This window comes from Stenella coeruleoalba, assembly GCF_951394435.1.
Source record: "Stenella coeruleoalba genome assembly, chromosome: 4".
Classification (NCBI taxonomy): domain Eukaryota; kingdom Metazoa; phylum Chordata; class Mammalia; order Artiodactyla; family Delphinidae; genus Stenella; species Stenella coeruleoalba.
The window spans coordinates 127,471,070-127,491,946 of NC_137149.1; the positions used below are offsets into that span (position 1 = coordinate 127,471,070).

Below are 20,877 nucleotides of genomic sequence, written 5' to 3' on the forward strand. Positions count from 1 at the left end.
CTGTTTTTGAAACTTATTTTGATGGTTTTCCGTATGGATATTTCTCTTTGAGGGTTTTATTATTACTTTTGATTTTGGTTGTGTTGATGGTGGTTGTTTCAGCCAGAAGCAGAATCCTGTATTGCTACTAAGATATTTTTCTGGAACCTTTTCAGGACAACTTATTTACAAAAACAGGAAACCCTAGGGCAGTTTATAAGTGAATACCTGAAAACTAAGGAAATCTGAGAAGAATTCACAAAGGAACTGAGATCAACATTGTGCTATAATATAGCATAAAATCTTCCAGGATTTAGAGAAAACAGTAGCTACTCTGCTATTGATCGTTTAATTTAGGAGCTCTCTTAGACATTTACAAGGCTATACACCAGAGCTAAAGCATGTCAGCTCTGCCTGTCTGTTTCCAATTGATGGCATTTGTAGTCACTTGGGGGGGGGATATAGCACGTCGCAAACAAATAGCTTTACAGACAGCCCTAGAAAGGAAGCTTCTGTTTTACGTCCTCAAGAGTTAATTCAGTAAAATTCACTAACACTGCAGGCAGTAAAGCTGATAGAGACAGTGAAGCCCTCAATAATAATTTTAACAGACCAAAACACTTAGTGGTAAAATTGATAAGAATACCTTTCACAAAACCTACAGAAATAAATTAGCTGAAGCAAGGATTAAGAAAACCTTTAGTTTAGAGGAATATATTATCTAAAGCAAGTTTCTTAAACTTTAATATTCCTAGAGATCACTTGTTGGTCTACCATTGGTCTAGGGTGGTGCCCGGAATTCTGTATTTCTAACAAGCTCTGAGGACATGGTGAGGCTGCTTGTTTATGAACCACCCTTTGAGAATAAAGGGCCTGGAGTCTGAGAATTTGACTTTGGCAATAGCATGAGATAAAAGGTGAGAAAAATATACAATAAAATGTATAAAAAACAATTCAGAGACAAGTACTGAATGTATATGGGTGTTTAAATGTAAGTGGCATGATTATGTAAATTGCTTTAAAATCTTAGGAGATAGTACCCCCTCTAAATTCAAAGTATAGTGTGTTTGCAATTCTAATGAATACATGAAAAATGTAAAAAATAGCAAAGATATACATAGAATAGAAAATTTTTATACAACGTACATTTAGAGTACAATGGGAAGCTTTGCAGTAAGGATTAATATTAATATATTTAAATAATAAGACCACAGGACAGAATATGTACCATAGTAATGGGAACTCACATGGAAATAGCAGAGGTACAGTATCAGTGGAAGAGTTAAGGGAATGGGATTGGTGATAGCTACCTGCCTTCAGATCCTCCTGCCTTTGCTCACTAGCTCTGTGGCTCAGGTAACTTCCAGTAATCAACCTGTCCTTCACTCTCCTCATCTATAAAATGAGATAATAGTGTACACAGCAGTTAAGATTGTTATGAGTATTAAATGTATAAGACAACAACTCAGAACAATATCTGGTTTATATTTGACAGCACTAAATGTTTATTTTTTATTATCACAATAATAATAATAAGGTACTTCTAATTCAGACCTAGAATTTTAAAAATAGTGTTCAAAAAGTAGAAGTTTTCTTGGGTCCATTTTCTTGCTAAATTGCCTGTGGGAAAATATTTTCATTATTTATTTGAATAAACAATAGAAAGTGAAAAATTTAAGTAAATAAAATTATCCGTGAAATTAGACTATATCATTTAGAGAAGACTGTTTTCATCAACTGAGAAAAGGTCTAAATATTAAAAAACAAAAGGATAGATTTTAATTATTCCCAGTATTCAGTTTTTTGTATGTTTTAAACGTGGAATGTGGCTTTTTTGTTGCTATTTATTTCTGCCTTTTCCTCTGGCAGGAAATGCCTGGGCCTGATTATCACCTTTGTGGTTTATCCATTATTGATGCTTAATCTAGGTATAATTATAATAAAGAGATGAAAAACTTTTTTGTACCTTATTGCTTGCAGACAGAGATAAATAAGTGTTAATTGTATTTCTTCTTTTATATGTATATTTTCTTTCCAAAGTTTAAATGCAGACACTTCTAAAAACCTACAATTCTAAACCTTTGTTTTGTTTGTGTTTTTCTTCCCTGAAATAATTGTTTCATAAAATAATAAGCAAGGGAAAATTAGAAAAGTATCCAGTTGGCAGCAATTTTAGTATTTGCAAAAGGAAATAATATCAAAGGTCAGGTATAGTACTTAAAATCTGTCTCTAGGTATTTTCCATTGTAGCCCAAATTAAAAAAATTTCTCAAACATATGTACTGTTAAATATGCAAATATGCTTTAAAATGGCATATACATAACATTTTATGCTAGCTTCCCTTTTATTAAACAAAATCAACGAGTTGTTCAATTTGGGAGGAACGTTATATGTTAAAAATATGAAAAATGGCCTGTGTTCCAGGGAAAACACTAATGTTCTGTCTCCAGCTGCTGTCCTGAGTCATTGAACTAGTAGATGCTGAGGAAAAACATTTACAGATTGAAATCTGCTCTTTTATTTCTTCCCAATCATCTTTAAAATCAGGGATCATCTTAAAATTTATTTGTGCCTTTTTTTCAAGTGGTTCAGACAGATGGGTGGAGATTCCAATGCCACTTAAAAAAACTTACTGAAGTATAACATGCGTATGGAAAAGTGGGAAAACCTTAAGTGTACAACGTGATAAATTTTTGCACAGTGAACACAGCTGAAGATCCAAAAGGCAGGTCAAGAAGGACACTAATATCAGTACCTCAAAGGCTCCCCTTATGTCCTCTTCCCACTCACTATATAACCTACAAGATGTCCCTCCCACATTTTTATAAGTGCTGTCATGTTGTATGTACTTTTTTGCATATGACTTCTTATCCTAAATGTTGTTTGTGATATTCATCCATGTTGTTCATGTAACTGTGGTTTGTTCATTCTCATTAGTATATAGCATTTCATTGTATGAATAGATCTTAATTTGTTTACCTGTTCTATTGTTAATGGAGATTTGGGCTGTTTCCAGTTTTTTCCTACTGTAAAGAGTCCTACTATGAACATTCTTGTACATAATTTTTGGCAACCATAGTATGCCTTTAGAGTGGTTATAAACCCAGTAGTGGAATTTGCCCAGCCATAACGTATTGTATATGTCCACCTTTAGTAGATACTACCAAAGTGTTTTCTAAAATTACTCCACTTTCTACTCTCTGCCCACATCAAGCGGATGTGACAGTATCATTGTTCCATATTCTTGTCCACTCTTGATATTTTCTGTCCTTTTAATTTTAGTCACATTTGTCTGTGTGTAGCGGTATCTCATTGTGATTTTTAATTTGCATTTACAAAGGACTAGAGTTGAGGAAATTTTAATATGTTTATTGAAAATTTGAATGTCCTCTTTTGTGAAATTTCTGTTTATGTCTTTTGTCCACTTTTCTATTGAGTTGTCTGCCTTGTTCTTATTGATTTATAGGAGTTTATTTAAATATTGTGAATATGAGTCATTACCTGATATATGCATTTCAAAGTTTCTTCTTGCACTCTGTGGCTTACCATTTCATTGTCTACTTGGCATCATTTGATGAGCATTAGTGTTGTTTTTTTTTTTGAAACCTGTTTTCTGGGTGAGAATGAAACTTTATTTTTCTCCTAGTTTTACTGAGATATAATTGACACACAGCACTGTATAAGTTTATCTGGCTTACATACATTATGAAATGACGACCACAGTAAGTTTAGTGAACATCCATCCTCTCACATAGATACAAAATTTAAAAAGTATATTTTTTTCTTGTAATGAGAACTCTTAGGTTTTACTCTCTTAACAACTCTCACACATAACATACAGCAGTGTTAATTATATCTATCATGTACATCACATTCTAGCATCTATTTATCGCATACTTGGACATTTGTACCTTTTGACCAGCTACATCCAATCCCCCCTCCCATGCTCCACCTCTGGTAACCACAAATCTGATCTCTTTTTCTATGAATTTGTTTGTTTCTTTGTTTTTGAAGTATAGTTGACCTGTAGCACTAAGTTAGTTTCTGTTACATAACATAGTGATTCGATATTTCTGTACAAAAGTTCTTAATTTAAATGTAGTCAAACTTACTGTGTTTTCCATTTATGGTTACCACTTCCGTTCTCTTTAAGAAATCGTTGTCTACGCCAAAGGGAAAGATACACTCGTCTAAAAGCTTTATTGTTTTATCATCCACATTTAGATATACAACCTTCTGAAACATATTTTTGTATGTGTAGGAGTTAAGATTCACTTTTTACCACAAATGGATGTATAATTCAGTCGGTATGATTTAGTAGAGTGGTTGCCCTCTTCCCACTGCTCGACATTGTTACACTTGCCATAATTTACTTGTATAATTAGTTGTCATAATTCGTGTAGGTTTGTTTCTGGACTCTCCTTCATTCCATATATCTGTTTGTCTGCTTTTGTACCAATTACACACTTGTTAATGACAAGAGCTTTCCAATAAGTTTGATATCTGGTAATTGAAGACCTCCAGTTTTATTTTTCTTTAATATCACCTTGACTAATCTTGGCCCTTTGCATTTCTGTATAAATTTTAGCTTGTAAAATTAAAACAAAAAAAACTACTGTGATTTTGATTGTGAGTACACTGAATACATGGATTAATTTGGGGAGAATTGATAACCTTATTATACTGAGTCTTTCAATCTATGAGCATGATGTATCTCTTTTTGTCTGCTTTATTTTCTCTAAGTAATGTTTTATGGTTTTTTGGTGTAGAAGTCATAAACATCTTTTGTTAGGTTTATTCCAGGGTATTTGAGGTTTTTAATTCTATTTTAATAATGTATAATTTCTATGTTTTGTTTGTTTGTTGTTATATGGTAGCACAATTGATTTTTGTACAATGACCCTAATTCAGTAACCTTGCTAAATTTACTAATTAGATAAAACTAATAATTTTTCTGCAGACTCAATATTTGTTAGTTTAATTTTAAATCTATTTCATTACTCATTAAAAGAAAGGGATTTAAAATTATTGTCTCCATTGTTATTTTTATTTAAAAATATTATTGGAATTTTTGTTTTAAAATATTAACTGAATGGTAGCATTAACTGATTTTCATAATAAAAAGAAAAGCTGGACTCTAAGTGAGAGAGTAGGAAGGCACGTTAGCATTTCAGTAGGTGCTAGTAAAATTGGAATTATTGCCTCTGCTCTGTCCTCACTTGGCATCACACTCTTGAGTAAATGAGTCTGGCCTTTAGTTTTCTCATCTGAAAAATGATGACACTGGACTAGATACGTTTTAGTTCCTTTTTACCTTTTTAGTTCCTTTTAGGGGTGGATGACTCAGGCAACTTTTGGGTGAATGGTTGTGCTTTCAGATTTTTTTCCTTTCTTCTACTCTGTGGCACTGTGACTTGGAGTGGGGGCAATGGGCCTCTTATGATCTCATTTTGGGGGAGGGGAGTAGGGGGGCCATGCCCACCCAGGACTCTTGTGTCCCCTACTCAGGGCCCTTGGGAACTTATGTCTCCTTGAGATGCCACACATTGGCTATGGGATATTGGGATTCTGTCTCAGGTTCATGTCTGTAGAAACTTCCCTCCCTCCTCTAATGCCCCCTAATTGCTTCTATGTCATGTTAAATGCTGAATGCTGGTTTTCTCAGAGTTCTCTCCAGTCTGTTCCCTGGAAGGTAGTCTGTTAGTCCTAATGCTCCTATTACCATGTTCATGTGGGGTTTAAACTTAGAGAAGGAAATAATGACTCGATGTTTAACCCTTTCCTCTTCTATCTTCTCCATACAACTCTTGAACCCAGGGTAGTTTTCCATATCCTTTACATCATACCCTACATTTTCTGTGCTCTTGACCTTGCAGAACTCTGTGATCTGGTTCTCTAGGTCCGACTTCCAATATGTTAATGACAGCAAAGATTGTGTTCTTTAAAATCCTGTTTTCTCTAAGGAAAGCTTGATCTACAAGACTATAGTCTTGTTCTGGACCAAGAATTCTTGTTAGATGTCAAACTCTAAAACACCTTTCTTTTTTTATTTATCTTGTAACAATCCTAATCCTTCTTGAGGCAAGTGCTACCCCTGGCAGACAGGTGAGGTCAGACGTAGAAAAATGCAAAAGTATTAAATGTAGATATATTTCCAAATAATAGCATCCTTGTTATATGATGGCCTATCTTCTCTCTCATTTATCACTTCCCTCTGCCTCCTTCCTATCTGACATATTTGTTCAAATGTTCTTTAAATTTTGCACAACAATAGGGATTTGTTATGCAATTTCTGTCACAGAACATGGTGAGATATTTATGCTGCATGTTAGCTCTGTCTTATATTGGTTAATAGATATTTAATACAGAGCAAGTGGCTATGTTCTTATTAGGACTCTCCTTCCCATGTGCTGAGTATTGAATTAAGCACTGACGGGGATAGGTGAGAAGCACAAGACACAATAACGGTCTTTTAGGAACTTAAAATATAGTTGGGAAGACGTGACAGCACAAGACAACCCAAAAAGGCAATATAAATTATAGGCATTGATTATAATTGGTGTACAAGGTCAGAGAATGATAAAATCAACAGAGTCCAAAGTACCTGGGGATCACTTTCTGGAGAAGTTGGCATTAAAACTTTAATAAGGCAGTAAATTTGAAGGTGTTGAAAAGTAAGAATTGAACCACAAGCAGAAGGAATAGACATGGAGAAAAGGAACTGGGATAGAAGAACATGGGAGCCGTTGAGCACCTTCCTGACTGAAAAGGAGAAGTTATATTGAAGAACAATGTAAAATTCATGGAATGTTCAGGAAACTTAAAAAAAAAATCCAGTAGACGTATTTTACAATTTGTAGCTGCTTCCCCCATGGGTCTTTTAAAGCGCAAATTATGAAAACTAATATCACAGGCTGTAAAACTGGAAAATTTTGACCTCTTAAGGCAATAGCTATCAGACAGCAAAGTGATATATGAGACACATTACCTTGTAGAAATTCCCTAGTAGGAGCATGAGAGCTAGTTGGACGATCCCTACATTCCCAATACAAAAGGGGTGTGGGATCTGGAAATTAAAGGCTGATTTCTTTTTAGTGAACTGAGGCTTCACTAGCCATGTCCACAAGGAGGTAGGTTGTGTACCACTTCCACTCTTCCCCTCTCAGTGCTAGAAAGAGGTGCATCAAGGACACTCAGTGAGAGTATAATATGTATTCCTTGAAGTCTTGGAGGTGGCAGTAGGGACAGTGCTGGTTTCTAATGAATGTAAAGGCCAGGAGATGAGCCAGTGAGCAGCTCATGGTAGAACAAAGGAAAGAGGCTGAATTGGGATTAGCCCATTTTCCCAGGGTTTGCTGGAGAGTTCCCTGTGGAGCAGATGTGTGCAGTGAACGTGAACGTCATCATGAGGCTGTCTAGGTCCTGTCCCCAAAGGCTACCCTGAAGCCGAGCTGGTCTCAGCAGATAGAAACTGAAGGTGTCACTTGGAGCTGAGGATATAGTAAGTGATAAAGTGAGATGTATGACTCCCATCAAGGGCTGTACAGATGAAAGGTCCCCAGTGATTGGAGAAGAGGGAGCAATCACTGAAGAACCTGGAAAAGAATCCATTGGTTAAGAATCAGCGTTAAATATATAGCAGCCCACTTAGATCAGTAACCAGAACGTCACCTTTCCTTCTCCATTGACCACTTCTGTCCCCACCTCCCCTCTTTAACTCCACTCCCATATTCCAGAGGCATTGGAACCAAGGTTAACTGGCTGGGGAGGAAGGACCTGGAGAAACAAAAGGGGACCTTCTTCACTGGCTGCCGGTTTCCACTGCAGCAGATCCTAGCTATGGAGGGTAGACAATTTGAAGTTCAAGTCAGCTTTTTATATGTAGCTGGGTATTCTAATTTCTAAATTGAGACTATGGTGAATCAATGTAACTATAAGTTTTTTTGTTTGTTTTTTTTAAGCCTCAAGTGTTCAGGGTATGGGTAAAGGCCTAATTCTTATTGGCTCAAAAGATGTTGTATTAGTTTCCTCGGGCTGCTGTAACAAACTACCACAACCTGGGTAGCTTAGAACAGGAGACATTTATTCTCTCACAGTTCTGGAGGCAAGATGTCCAAAGTCAAGATGTCAGCAGGGCCATGTTCTCTCTGAAAGTGCTAGGGGATCATGACTTTCTCAGCTTCCGGTGTTGCTGGCAATCCTTGCATTCCTTGGCTTGTAAGCACATCTCTGCCTCCCTAGTTACATGGACATCTCCCTCTGTGTCTTTTTCTTCACGTGGTATTCTCCCATCTGCGTATATGTTTGTATTTGTGTCTCATCTTATGAGGACACCAGTTGTATTAGATTAAGGGTCTACCCTCACTCCATGTAATGTCACCTTAACTACCATCCCTACTTACCTACCTGACAGACTTAGTCTTTCCAAGTCCTTCCCTCCTGTGAAATTTTCTTAGACCAAACAGGACTGATGGTCAGGACTGAGTGTACATCAGTTCAGTTATTCTGATAGAATTTTTTTTAAAGATTATTTATTTATTTAAAATTTATTTTATATTGGAGCATAATTGATTTACAATGTTGTGTTAGTTTCAGGTGTACAGCACTAAAGTGATTCAGTTATGCATATACATATGTCTATTCTTTTTCAGAGTCTTTTCCCATATAGCTTATTACAGAGCAGTGAGTAGAGTTCCCTGTGCTATACAGTAGGTCCTTGTTGGTTATCTATTTTATATACAGTAGTGTGTGTATGTTAATCCCAAACTCCTAATTTACCCCTCCCCCTGCTCCCCTTTCCCCTTTGGTAACCGTAAGTTTTCTATGTCTGTGAGTCGGTTATGTTTCGTAAATAAGTTCATTTGTATCATTTTTTAGATTCCACATATAAGAGATATCATATGATTATTTTTAAAATGACCCTTTCCTAACTGCAGAATATTCTTTCAATTTGTTCTGTTGCTTCAACACATTGTATGTTGTTGTTGTTGGTTTTTTAACATCTTTATTGGAGTATAATTGCTTTACAATGGTGTGTTAGTTTCTGCTTTATAACAAAGTGAATCAGTTATACATATATCCCCATATCTTTTCCCTCTTGCATCTCCCTCCCTCCCACCTTCCCTATCCCACCCCTCTAGGTGGACACAAAGCACCGAGCTGATCTCCCTGTGCTATGCGGCTGCTTCCCACTAGCTATCTATTTTACATTTGGTAGTGTATATATGTCCATGCCACTCTCTCACTTTGTCCCAGCTTACCCTTCCCCCTTCCCGTATCCTCAAGTCCATTCTCTAGTAGGTCTGCATCTTTATTTCCGTCTTGCCCCTAGGTTCTTCTGACCATTTTTTTTCTTTTTTTTTTAGATTCCATATATATGTGTTAGCATATGGTATTTGTTTTTCTTTTTCTGACTTACTTCACTCTGTATGACAGTCTCTATGTCCATCCACCTCACTACAAATAACTCAGTTTCATTCCTTTTTATGGCTGAGTAATATTCCATTATATATATGTGCCACATCTTCTTTATCCATCTATCTGTTGATGGACACTTAGGTTGCTTCCATGTCCTGACTATTGTAAATAGAGCTGCAATGAACATTTGGGTACATAACTCTTTTTGAATTATGGTTTTCTCAGAGTATATGCCCAGTAGTGGGATTGCTGGGTTGTATGGTAGTTCTATTTTTAGATTTTTAAGGAAGCTCCATACTGTTCTCCATAGTGGCTGTATCAATTTACATTCCCACCAACAGTGCAAGAGGGTTCCCTTTTCTCCACACCCTCTCCAGCATTTATTGTTTGTACATATTTTGATGATGGCCATTCTGAGTGGTGTGAGATGATATCTCGTTGTAGTTTTGATTTGCATTTCTCTAATGATTAATGACGTTGTGCATTCTTTCATGTGTTTGTTGGCAATCTATGTATCTTCTTTGGAGAAATGTCTATTTATGTCTTCTGCCCATCTTTGGATTGGGTTGTTTGTTTTTTTGGTATTGAGCTGCATGAGTTGCTTGTATGTTTTGGAGATTAATCCTTTGTCAGTTCCTTCATTTGCAAATATTTTCCCCCATTCTGAGGGTTGTCTTTTCATCTTGTTTGTGGTTTCCTTTGCTGTGCAAAAGCTTTTAAGTTTCATTAGGTCCCATTTGTTTATTTTTGTTTTTATTTCCATGTCTCTAGGAGGTGGGTCAAAAAGGATCTTGCTGTGATTTATGTCATAGAGTGTTCTGCCTATGTTTTCCTCTATGAGTTTGATGGTGTCTGGCCTTACATTTAGGTCTTTAATCCATATTGAGTTTATTTTTGTGTATGGTATTAGGGAGTGTTCTAATTTCATTATTTTACATGTAGCTCCAGTTTTCCCATCACCACTTATTGAAGAGGCTTTCTTTTCTCCACTGTATATTCTTGCCTCCTTTATCAAAGATAAGGTGACCATATGTGTGTAGGTTTATCTCTGGGCTTTCTATCCTGTTCCATTGACCTATATTTCTGTTTTTGTGCCAGTACCATATTGTCTTGATTACTGTAGCTTTGTAGTATAGACTGAAGTCAGGGAGCCTGATTCCACCAGCTCCGTTTTTCTTTCTGAAGATTGCTTTGGCTATTCGGGGTCTTTTCTGTTTCCATACAAATAGTGAAATTTTTTGTTCTAGTTCTGTGAAAAATGCTGTTGGTAGTTTGATAGGGATTGCATTGAATCTGTAGATTGCTTTCGGTAGTAGAATCATTTTCACAATGTTGATTCTTCTAATCCAAGAACATGGTATATCTCTCCATCTATTTGTATCATGTTTAATTTCTTTCATCAGTGTCTTATAATTTTACGCATACAGGTCTTCTGTCTCCTTACGTAGGTTTATTCCTAGCTATTTTATTCTTTTTGTTGCAATGGTAAATGGGAGTGTTTTCTTAATTTCCCTTTCAGATTTTTCATCATTAGTGTATGGGAATGCAAGACATTTCTGTGCATTAATTTTGTATCCTGCTACTTTACCAAACTCATTGATTAGCTCTAGTAGTTTTCTGGTAGCCTCTTTAGGATCCTCTGTGTAGTGTATCATGTCATCTGCAAACAGTGACAGCTTTAATTCTTCTCTTCGGATTTGGATTTCTTTTATTTCTTTTTCTTCTCTGATTGCTGTGGCTAAAATTTCCAAAACTATGTTGAATAATAGTGGTGAGAGTGGGCAACCTTGTCTTCTTCCTGATCTCAGTGGAAATGGTTTCAGTTTTTCACCGTTGAGGATGATGTTGGCTGTGAGTTTGTCATATATGGCCTTTATTATGTGGAAGAAAGTAACCTCTATGCCTACTTTCTGGAGGGTTTTTATCATAAATGGGTGTTGAATTTTGTTGAAAGCTTTCTCTGCATCTATTGAGTTGATCATATGGTTTTTCTCCTTCAATTTGTTAATATGGTGTATCATGTTGATTGATTGGCATACATTGAAGAATCCTTGCATTCCTGGGATAAACCCCACTTGATCATAGTGTATGATCCTTTTAATGTGCTGTTGGATTCTGTTTACTAGTAGTTTGTTGAGGATCTTTGCATCTATGTTCATCAGTGATATTGGCCTTTACTTTTCTTTCTTTGTGACACCTTTGTCTGATTTTGGTATCAGAGTGATGGTGGCCTCGTAGAATGAGTTTGGGGGTGTTCCTCCCTCTGCTATATTTTGGAAGAGTTTGAGAAGGATAGGTGTTTAGCTCTTCTCTAAATGTTTGATAGAATTCGCCTGTGAAGCCATCTGGTCCTGGGCTTTTGTTTGTTGGAAGATTTTTTTTTTTTTTTTTTTTTGCGGTACGCGGGCCTGTCACTGCTGCGGCCTCTCCTGCCGTGGAGAACAGCCTCCGGACATGCAGGCTCAGCAGCCATGGCTCACGGGCCCAGCCACTCCGCGGCACACGGGATCTTCCCGGACCAGGGCACGAACCCGCATCCCCTGCATCGGCAGGTGGACTCTCAACCACTGCGCCACCAGGGAAGCCCTGTTGGAAGATTTTTAATCACAGTTTCAATTTCAGTGCTTGTGATTTGTCTGTTTATATTTTCTATTTCTTCCTGGTTCAGTCTTGGAAGGTTGTGCATTTCTAAGAATTTGTCCATTTCTTCCAGGTTGTTCATTTTATTGGCATATAGTTGCTTGTAGTAATCTCTCATGATCTTTTGTATTTCTGCAGTGTTAGTTGTTACTTCTCCTTTTTCATTTCTAATTCTATTGATTTGAGTCTTCTCCCTTTTTTTCTTGGTAAGTCTGGCTAATGGTTTATCAATTTTGTTTATCTTCTCAGAGAACCAGCTTTTAGTTTTATTGATCTTTGCTATTGTTTCCTTCATTTCTTTTTCATTTATTTCTGATCTGATCTTTATGATTTCTTTCCTTCTGCTAACTTTGGGGTTTTTTTGTTCTTCTTTCTCTAATTGCTTTAGGTGTAAGGATAGGTTGTTTATTTGAGATGTTTCTTGTTTCTTAAGGTAGGATTGTATTGCTATAAACTTCCCTCTTAGAACTGCCTTTGCTGCATGCCATAGGTTTTGGGCCGTTGTCTTTTCATTGTCATTTGTTTCTAGGTATTTTTTGATTTCCTCTTTGATTTCTTCAGTGATCTCTTGGTTATTAAGTAGTGTGTTGTTTAGCCTCCATGTGTTTGTATTTCTTACAGAGTTTTTCCTGTTATTGATATCTAGTCTCATAGCGTCGTGGTCAGAAAAGATACTTGATACGTTTTCAATTTTCTTAAATTTATCAAGGCTTGATTTGTGACCCAGGATATGATCTATCCTAGAGAATGTTCCATGGGCACTTGAGAAGAATGTGTATTCTGTTGTTTTGGATGGAATGTCCTATAATTATCAATTAAGTCCATCTTGTTTAATGTATCATTTAAATCTTGTCTTTCCTTATTTATTTTCATTTTGGATGATCTGTCCATTGGTGAAAGTGGGGTATTAATGTCCCCTATTATGATTGTGTTACTGTTGATTTCCCCTTTTATGGCTGTTAGTATTTGCCTTATGTATTGAAGTGCTTCTATGTTGGGTGCATAAATATTTACAATTGTTATATCTTCTTCTTGGATTGATTCCTTGATCATTATGTAGTGTCCTTCTTTGTCTCTTGTAATAGTCTTTGTTTTAAAGTCTTTTTTTCTGATATGAGAATTGCTACTCCAGCTTTCTTTTAATTTCCATTTGAATGGAATATCTTTTTCCATCCACTCACTTTCAGTGTGTTATGTGTCCCTAGGTGTGAAGTGGGTTTCTTATAGATAGCATATATACGGGTCTTGTTGTATGTTGTTTAATGATGGTTTTTTCATGAATTACTTACAAACCTTTCTTCCACTAAACTGTTTTTCTTGAATCCTTTCTATTTATAATGGTTTCTCTAAAGTCTCTGGTGTACCCTTCCTTGCAATCGGAGCTCAGTAGGTGTTTTCTGAATTGGATTGAATATTTACAAGAGCAGACAGGGGTCAGTTGCTTTAAGTGAATCTTGAAGTATCCCAATTTCTTGGAGGACATATTTAAATTAAAACCCCCAGCAAAGTCAAAGGAAGCTACCGCAGTGGGGTGAGAGGTTACTCATTCTCCTGAAACGCTGTTTAATCTTTTTCTCTTACCTGCCCAAAGACCTAAAACAACTCTTTATTTCCTTTGCCATCACAGAGTGTGACTAATAAATCAGCAAATCAAGTAACAACCAGTATGGTAAGATTTTAATCATTCCACCATGTGGCTCATCAGGGCAGTGATTTTCAAAGGGGTTGCAAGATTTTTTTTAAAAAAGGAGAACAATGATAATAATAGTAATAGTAATGTTCATGATTATCTTGGCTAACATTCATTAATTCTGTGTCCTTTCTGTGTATTTATCTCACCTATTTATCCTGTCAGTTCTCTGAAGTAGAAAGAATTAGCATTCTGATATTACAGATGAGAAAGGAATGTTTACAGAGTCTAATTTCCTTGCCTAATTTCACACAGCTAGTAAGAGGTTTTGGTGATTGCAGTTATATGACTGTTCTTATAATGACTGTTACAGTCAAATGATCAACGTTGCTTTTAACTGTTAACATTTCTTCAGTCAAATAACTTTCTTAAGGGGTGAATTTAAAATTCTTACCTATCTATGTGATAGTCCTTCCTGGAGAGCTATGGCTTAGACTTGAATTTCTTATCTTGCAGTGTGAACATTCTGATAATGATGCAATAAAATCTTTTATGGGACACTCCTCAAGATGGTTATATGCTAAGGGAAGGAATAAGATATATTTTCATAACTTTTGACTCCTATAAAGTACTTTTCTCCTCAGTGCAGCATAGAAAAGCTCTAAAATTGCAGCTCCTAAGGAGGGTAATCTGCAATTATTTACTAAGTCAATCCACAATATCTCATTTTATCATTTTTGTGGAAAGACAGAATAGAAAAATACCCAGACTTGCACGAACATTTTAAAAGCCATACTCGCTGGGGGAGGGAGGAAACTAATTTAGATAATTGCAAATTCCATTTCAGTCTGTTGCATTCCAAGTAAATGTTCTGTCCCAACATGAATTACATCTTATCTTTTGAAATGATTGAAGCTAATTCTTTTCCTTGCTCGAGTGCTAGTCTTGTTGCCATGTGAGAAAAGAGAGAGAAGCAAAGAAAACAGGGCTGAGGATCTGTGGCAGTCACCCTTGTTTTCAGCTGCAGGGGAGAGGGGGGCTTTGGGGAAGTTATTTGTCATTTAAAGCAAGTGGTTCCCAAGGCAGCTGCTGAACGGAGCTGAATATTTTGTTAAATGATTTTCTTCTCTGACCTTTATTACTAATAAATGTTTTTAAGAAACATTTAAAGGGTGAAAAGAAAGGTTGTTTTTATTAATCTCTTTTCTTTTTACCCACAGAACCCAAAGAAATGGTGTCACCTGGCAAGAGATCTGCTATCCTTTATGAAAAATCAGACCAAGGTAATGCTTATTTTAATATATATATTAGTCTGTTTAACTCTGATACATTCAACTGGTTGGTTTTTCTTGATTACTGGTTTTAACTATGGAATAATCCATCAAAAAAGTAAATCATTATCTGAAAAGTAAAAGGAATGATTTTGATGACCATCATATTTAGGAAGTGACCAGTAAATTTTAAAATATATGTTAGCTTGAAGCACTGTGGTTAATGATGAATTTTCCAACACTACTCTTGTATTTATGTTAATGTGTGGATAGGATCTTGACTAGAAAATTGTACTCTGTTTGGAAATAGGTCCAATTAGTGTATTACATTTACAAATGATAAACAATAAGAGAATGAGATTCTTTTAATTAAAATTTTCCTCTTATTTAAGCATCAGTCAGATGGCTTTACATATTATTTTTTTAATAGACAAAAAAGTTCAGTACAAATTCCTAGAAAAACTTCATCGAGTTTGACGAAGACACTCTTACACAAAACATATATTTTCTTTGGAAAGATTGAATTATGTCATACAGTTGTTGAATAGCATACCTGATTATACTCAATGATTGCATATTTAGTTGCTAAATTTTCCAATTGCTATGTGATTTGTTTATATATGTTAGCCTAAGAATATGAACAATCATGCAAATATTCTAATGACATATACGTGTAAAGCAAAGTGGGGCGTAGATGCAGATATAAAATGTGTGTATGATTTATGAATAAAGGTGATGTCTCAAAAGAGTTTTTAATAGAAAAGTTTCTGAAAAGTTAGAATTGTGTTGGGAACTAAACCCATCTATCAATACTATCTGCTTATATAGCTATGAAGATATGATGTCACTTTGTATATAGCAACGCACATACTGGATTTGTTGAAATGTGTACCAGGTCACATACTAATTGGAACTAACTGGGTTCTATTTTTGACAAATTGTCGAATTCCTATAAAACAAATGAGTGCTGAAACAAAGGAAGCATTTGAATTTAATGGACATCAGCAGAAAACTGGTTTATGAACTTTAATTTGCAGTGGAGCAAAAATAGTTAGGTTGAATTACAAACTGGGGTGTTTCTACTTATTTTTGGCTTTTAGTTAATGCTTCAAGGGAGGCGTAAACCCCTTAAGGAAGTAGCTTCTCTCCTGTAATGTTGATTTTCAATTGTAGGTCCACTATACTAAAATGTTAAGTCAAACTATAAGGCATTTTTAAATGGTTAATGAAATCAATGGAGGGTTTCCTTTAGCTTAGAACTATTAACGGTGACTCCCTAAAGAGAGGCATTATAATGAAAACTAATACCTAGACAGTATGTGGAAGGGGTTGAAGCTGAGTGCTGTGATACAAGCATAGGGAGATGTATGGTAGAAAAACGCTGGCTGAGGCGGAATCAGTAGAAGATGACACAGTAAAGACAGAGAAGGAAACACACTGAGTAAGATGGAGCTAATGAAGAGCGCACAGACCACCCAGGATGCATTCATGTGAAATTTTTCTTTTTTCAGAGGTATGTATATACTAATACATTCAATTTTGTTAGGCTTTGATTTCATTTATTTAAGATAGGGATAAACTTACTTCGAACTGAATGTAGCAAAGAAGGAGTTGCGGTGTAGGAGGGAAATTCCCATTAATGTGGCAGAATATCCAGCATCATGTACCCGGAGTAACAAAGTTTGCTTCTCCCCGATGTGCCAATAAAGAACCAGTTCTGTATATTGACAGTCCAAGCGCTCTGGTCTGATAACACTCCCAAAGAGATTATACTCTAGGATGCTGGCTTTTGTGTGGAGGTTGGGAGTGAGGTGTGAAAGAGTAACTGGGGTGGGAGAAATGGTGTTCATGTCATCACCTCTTTAGGTTGGTCCTTTGGACTCATTAAAATAGGGGTGTTTGCAACTTTATAAAATATTCCTGTTAATAAGGCAAAGATGCTCTGTCTCTATTATCCTAAATGGGATATATGCATTTAAATTTCAGTGTTTAAATAGTAGAAGTTCAAGGCATATTAGTGAAGGTGCTAGTTTTGGACAAATGGGACCATTCAGCCTTTCTCAGTTGCACGCAATGACTAACACACTCATTTTGTGTACCATTAACTCTGGCAATGGGGCTCAGAGAGCAATCTTTTGGGTTAACAGGAACTTTTGTGTGTGCAGATACCTGGAAGTTCTACATTTGACTTTTTCAAAAAGGGTCTAAAATAAGTTTTCATGTAGTGCTTCGCTGTGTAAAGTTATTGAAGTCTGTTGGTCACAATATTCTTAATTTTGTTGCCCCAAAATAGAGGCAGCTTAACCTAGTTGGGTTAAAATATCCTTCTCTGTACCTAGTAAGATTATGCACAAAAATAGAGACCATTATTCTGTTCTATTTTTACACAGGTTTATATGTCCTGGAAATAAGTTGAATTTCAATTAAGAAATTTTCATGTTTGTAATTTATTTGTATTATGTAGGAATATTAAGTATTATTTTCATATATATTTAACTTCCCTGTAGGAAAGTGAAATGGGATATTAAGGGTTCGGCAGTTTTTTGATGTACTCTAAATACATTTTTGATAATTGAAAATAAACTGTTATAAGGCTAGTATACAGCGTTCTTTATGTTCTAGGGCACTAAGAAATAAGGTGTAAATATATTGTTTAGAGATTGGTTTCATTGTGGTTTATTATTATTGGCTGTAGAATATTTTGTAGATGTAGCACACATTGAAAATTTTTTTAAAGAATAAAATTCTTCTGATATTTTAAGAGCTTATTACAAATTATATTTTATATTATTTTTTATAAACTACTATAAAGTAACAATGGAAAGTAAAGCATCAGATTTTCAGGTTGATTAATAAGTTAATGACCATGAATTACAATGAGAGTTACAAACACCTCTACACATGTGATGAAAGGGGTGATGTAATTGTCACGATGCTTGGACTCATTCACATAGGATAGACACAATGCTTTACAGAAATAGGGCTATGACATCAGGCATATATGCTCCAAAAGAGAATTTAAACTGAAAGTCAGAGAACAAATAATTGAACACTTTCATTGAGAAATGATTAAAACGTAATTCTTAAAGAGGACTTTATATGAGGAAGAGTTCTTATGATCATTTTTATGAATTTGCCTTTTTTGTTTTTTTATGATTTTCATCATTTGCCAAAGTTCTTGGTACTCTTTACTTTACTCTTCTGAGTATCAGATTCTGTGGGATACTCCATCTTTTTAAAACTTTAAAGAAAACTCCCAAGAATAGTCTTGATGGAATAGTCATACAGAAGCCATAGCATTGTCTAGAATTGTCTCCTGCTAATGTTCAAGTTCTTGCATCGACTCCCCACATATGTTTCTTACCGTATTGGTTTCTCTCTTACTACACTGTATACCCTAAACATTCTTGTCTTTCCTTATGCTGATAACTCCACTCAGAATGTCCAGTCTTCTTTTCCCTTGTTCCAAAGCCTACATACCTTAAAACTGTTCTTTAGGGGGCTTTCTGAGTTCCTCATCATGCTACAACTATTTCTCTTCCTTAACCCATATTCAGTCCGTAAAGTAACCTAGATATACTATCTGTCACACTGTCACTGATTCGCGTATATTGCTCTGTAGTAGCTCTTTTGTGTGTGTGTGTTTAAATATGTATGTATATGTACATACAGAACTTTATTATGTGTAAAGATACACACACAGACATGGGACTTTTTTTCCTTCAGTGAGACTGTAAGGAAGATCCTTCTGTCTTCTACTTTTACTCCCACTTGTGAGTGAAATAGACTTCGAAGGAATGAGGTCCTTGCATCTCTAAGATTTCCACCGAAGGAATATTTAAAAAGGCTAGAAGATTCCTTTGTACTATGAGAATTATAATTTAGCAATGTTTTGTATTAATTAGGACTAACTTGAGAAGCTTCTCTCCTGTTATCATATCTTTTCAATGTGAATAAAATCTAAATTCAAATATACTAATTTATAAGGCAAATAATTTTCAACTCTTGAGATACACTCCCGGACTTCTCTGGTGGTGCAGTGGTTGGGAGTCCACCTGTCAATGCAGGGGACACGGTTCTATCCCTGGTCCAGGAGGATCCCACATGTCACGGAGCAGCTAGGCCCATTCGCCACAGCTGTTGTGCCTGTGCTCTGGAGCCCGTGTGCCGAGACTGCTGAGGCCTGCGTGCCTGGAGCCTGTGCTCTGCAAGAGAAGCCACCGCAATGAGAAGCCCGTGCATCGCATCGAAGAATAGCCCCCACTCACCGCAACTAGAGAAAGCCCGTGCCCAGCAACGAAGACCCAATTGCAACGAAGACCCAATTAATTAAAAATTAATTAATTAAAAAAAAGTATACTCCCTTCACCAAAGGGACATTGCCTAATTCGATCACCCATTGGCTTTGTACCACTTTGCACATGTGATGGGAGGAAAATCTAACCTGAGCTACTCCACAAAGACACTAAGACGCCTAAGAGTAAAACACTACCTATTTCATAGCTTACATTAGAATCAATAGGGGAAAAAAGTTATATTGTAATTTGCCACCTCATTCATCAATTCAGTGTTTACCTACTGTACTCACAAGTGCTTTAGGGGGAGTGGGGTATGTGTAGAACTTGAGTCTTTCTCTTGTTTTACACACACACATATGCACCCCTTAGACACACATACATACAGACATATAGAGGCTACAGAAAAAATCTTTTTACTTGCTTGTAGAAGTTATCTCTATGCTCCTTACCATTTTTCACATCAATATCAATTTCATCATTCATGTGGATAGTTGGAAACATTAAAGCAGTCCCTGAGAGCTATTTTTAAGTTTTCAATAATTATTGAATCTCACGCATAGGGATTTTGTGGCCATTTTGAATGTGCAGGTATGTTTGTGGACATGCAGTCTGAAATAACATATGCTCAGCTCTACAGTCAAATCTCTTTAGGCTGGCACCCTAAAAGTACCTAAATGCTAATAGGTGTGGAAACTGGGGACGGACTATGGTTATTTGGGAAGTTGAGATAAAATTAGGACTGTTAGGGTCGGGACAGGGCTTTTGGGAATTGGAGCTTTCAGGGAACTGGCAATTCCCAGTAAAAGACACAGGACTGTGAGGGTAAACGGTTCCTTTAAGGCTTTAGCAGATGTGTTGGTTTTCCTTTCTTCAGTTTTGCAGTAGTAGCCTTACTTTGGAAGGGGAAGCACGTCACTGGAGGCAGAGTGGTGTGAGCAGAGGCAACTAATTTGTAACATGCGCTGTCCACTAGACTTTGAAGGCGCATATGTATGCATGTCTGTCCCTTTCTCTCTCTAGATTTATCTTTTTAATGCGTATAACGTTTAAAAAATTATGCCACTAGATGTCAGCAGCAGCCTCCTAGGGTTCCTGTGGCCTTAATTAGTAATAAAATTGGTACTTCATTAGAACATCTTACCTGAGGATAGTAAGTACCTGTTCTGCAGGTTAAAAAAATATTTTTTGAGATATGAAGAGGAAGACTACAAGCATCATAAAATATTTAAATAGTTTTTCAACTTGTTTTTGTTCACTTGTGACAGGGTACTTTTACTTCCAGTATTCTCTCTACCAATGAGATGACATGAAGAATATGTGTAAGGCTGAGGAATTGCTCAGAAATTGGACCTGATGCCAAAGCTTGAAATTTCTGTTTTAATGCTTTATGATTCATTTATGCTGCGATGGCACAAATATTTGTGCTTTGGGCTTGTTTCATTCTGTTTCTGTAGAAGCATTTTGGGAGCTACAGCCTATCAGAAGATGGGGTGGTATTAATTTTTCAGCATCTACATCTGTGCACTGTTTCCTTAGTAATGTCTAAACTTTCCTGGATCTGTGCTCTCTTGTCACAAGATACTCAGAACATTTTGATAGATGCCAAAGAGTATTATGGGTGTTTGCTCACCAGTTGACAAA

The 20,877-nt window shown here is 36.2% G+C and overlaps 1 protein-coding gene across 2 annotated transcripts in view; it reads left to right on the forward strand.

Moving 5' to 3' along the window:
• Positions 1 to 20,877, forward strand: part of INPP4B (inositol polyphosphate-4-phosphatase type II B) — a 717,808-nt gene that overhangs the window by 117,573 nt on the left and 579,358 nt on the right. For both annotated transcript variants that reach the window (XM_079920302.1, XM_079920301.1), the window contains one exon: positions 14,888 to 14,950. The gene's annotated coding sequence lies outside the window, so the exon portion shown is untranslated. The remainder of the gene's footprint in view (positions 1 to 14,887; positions 14,951 to 20,877) is intronic.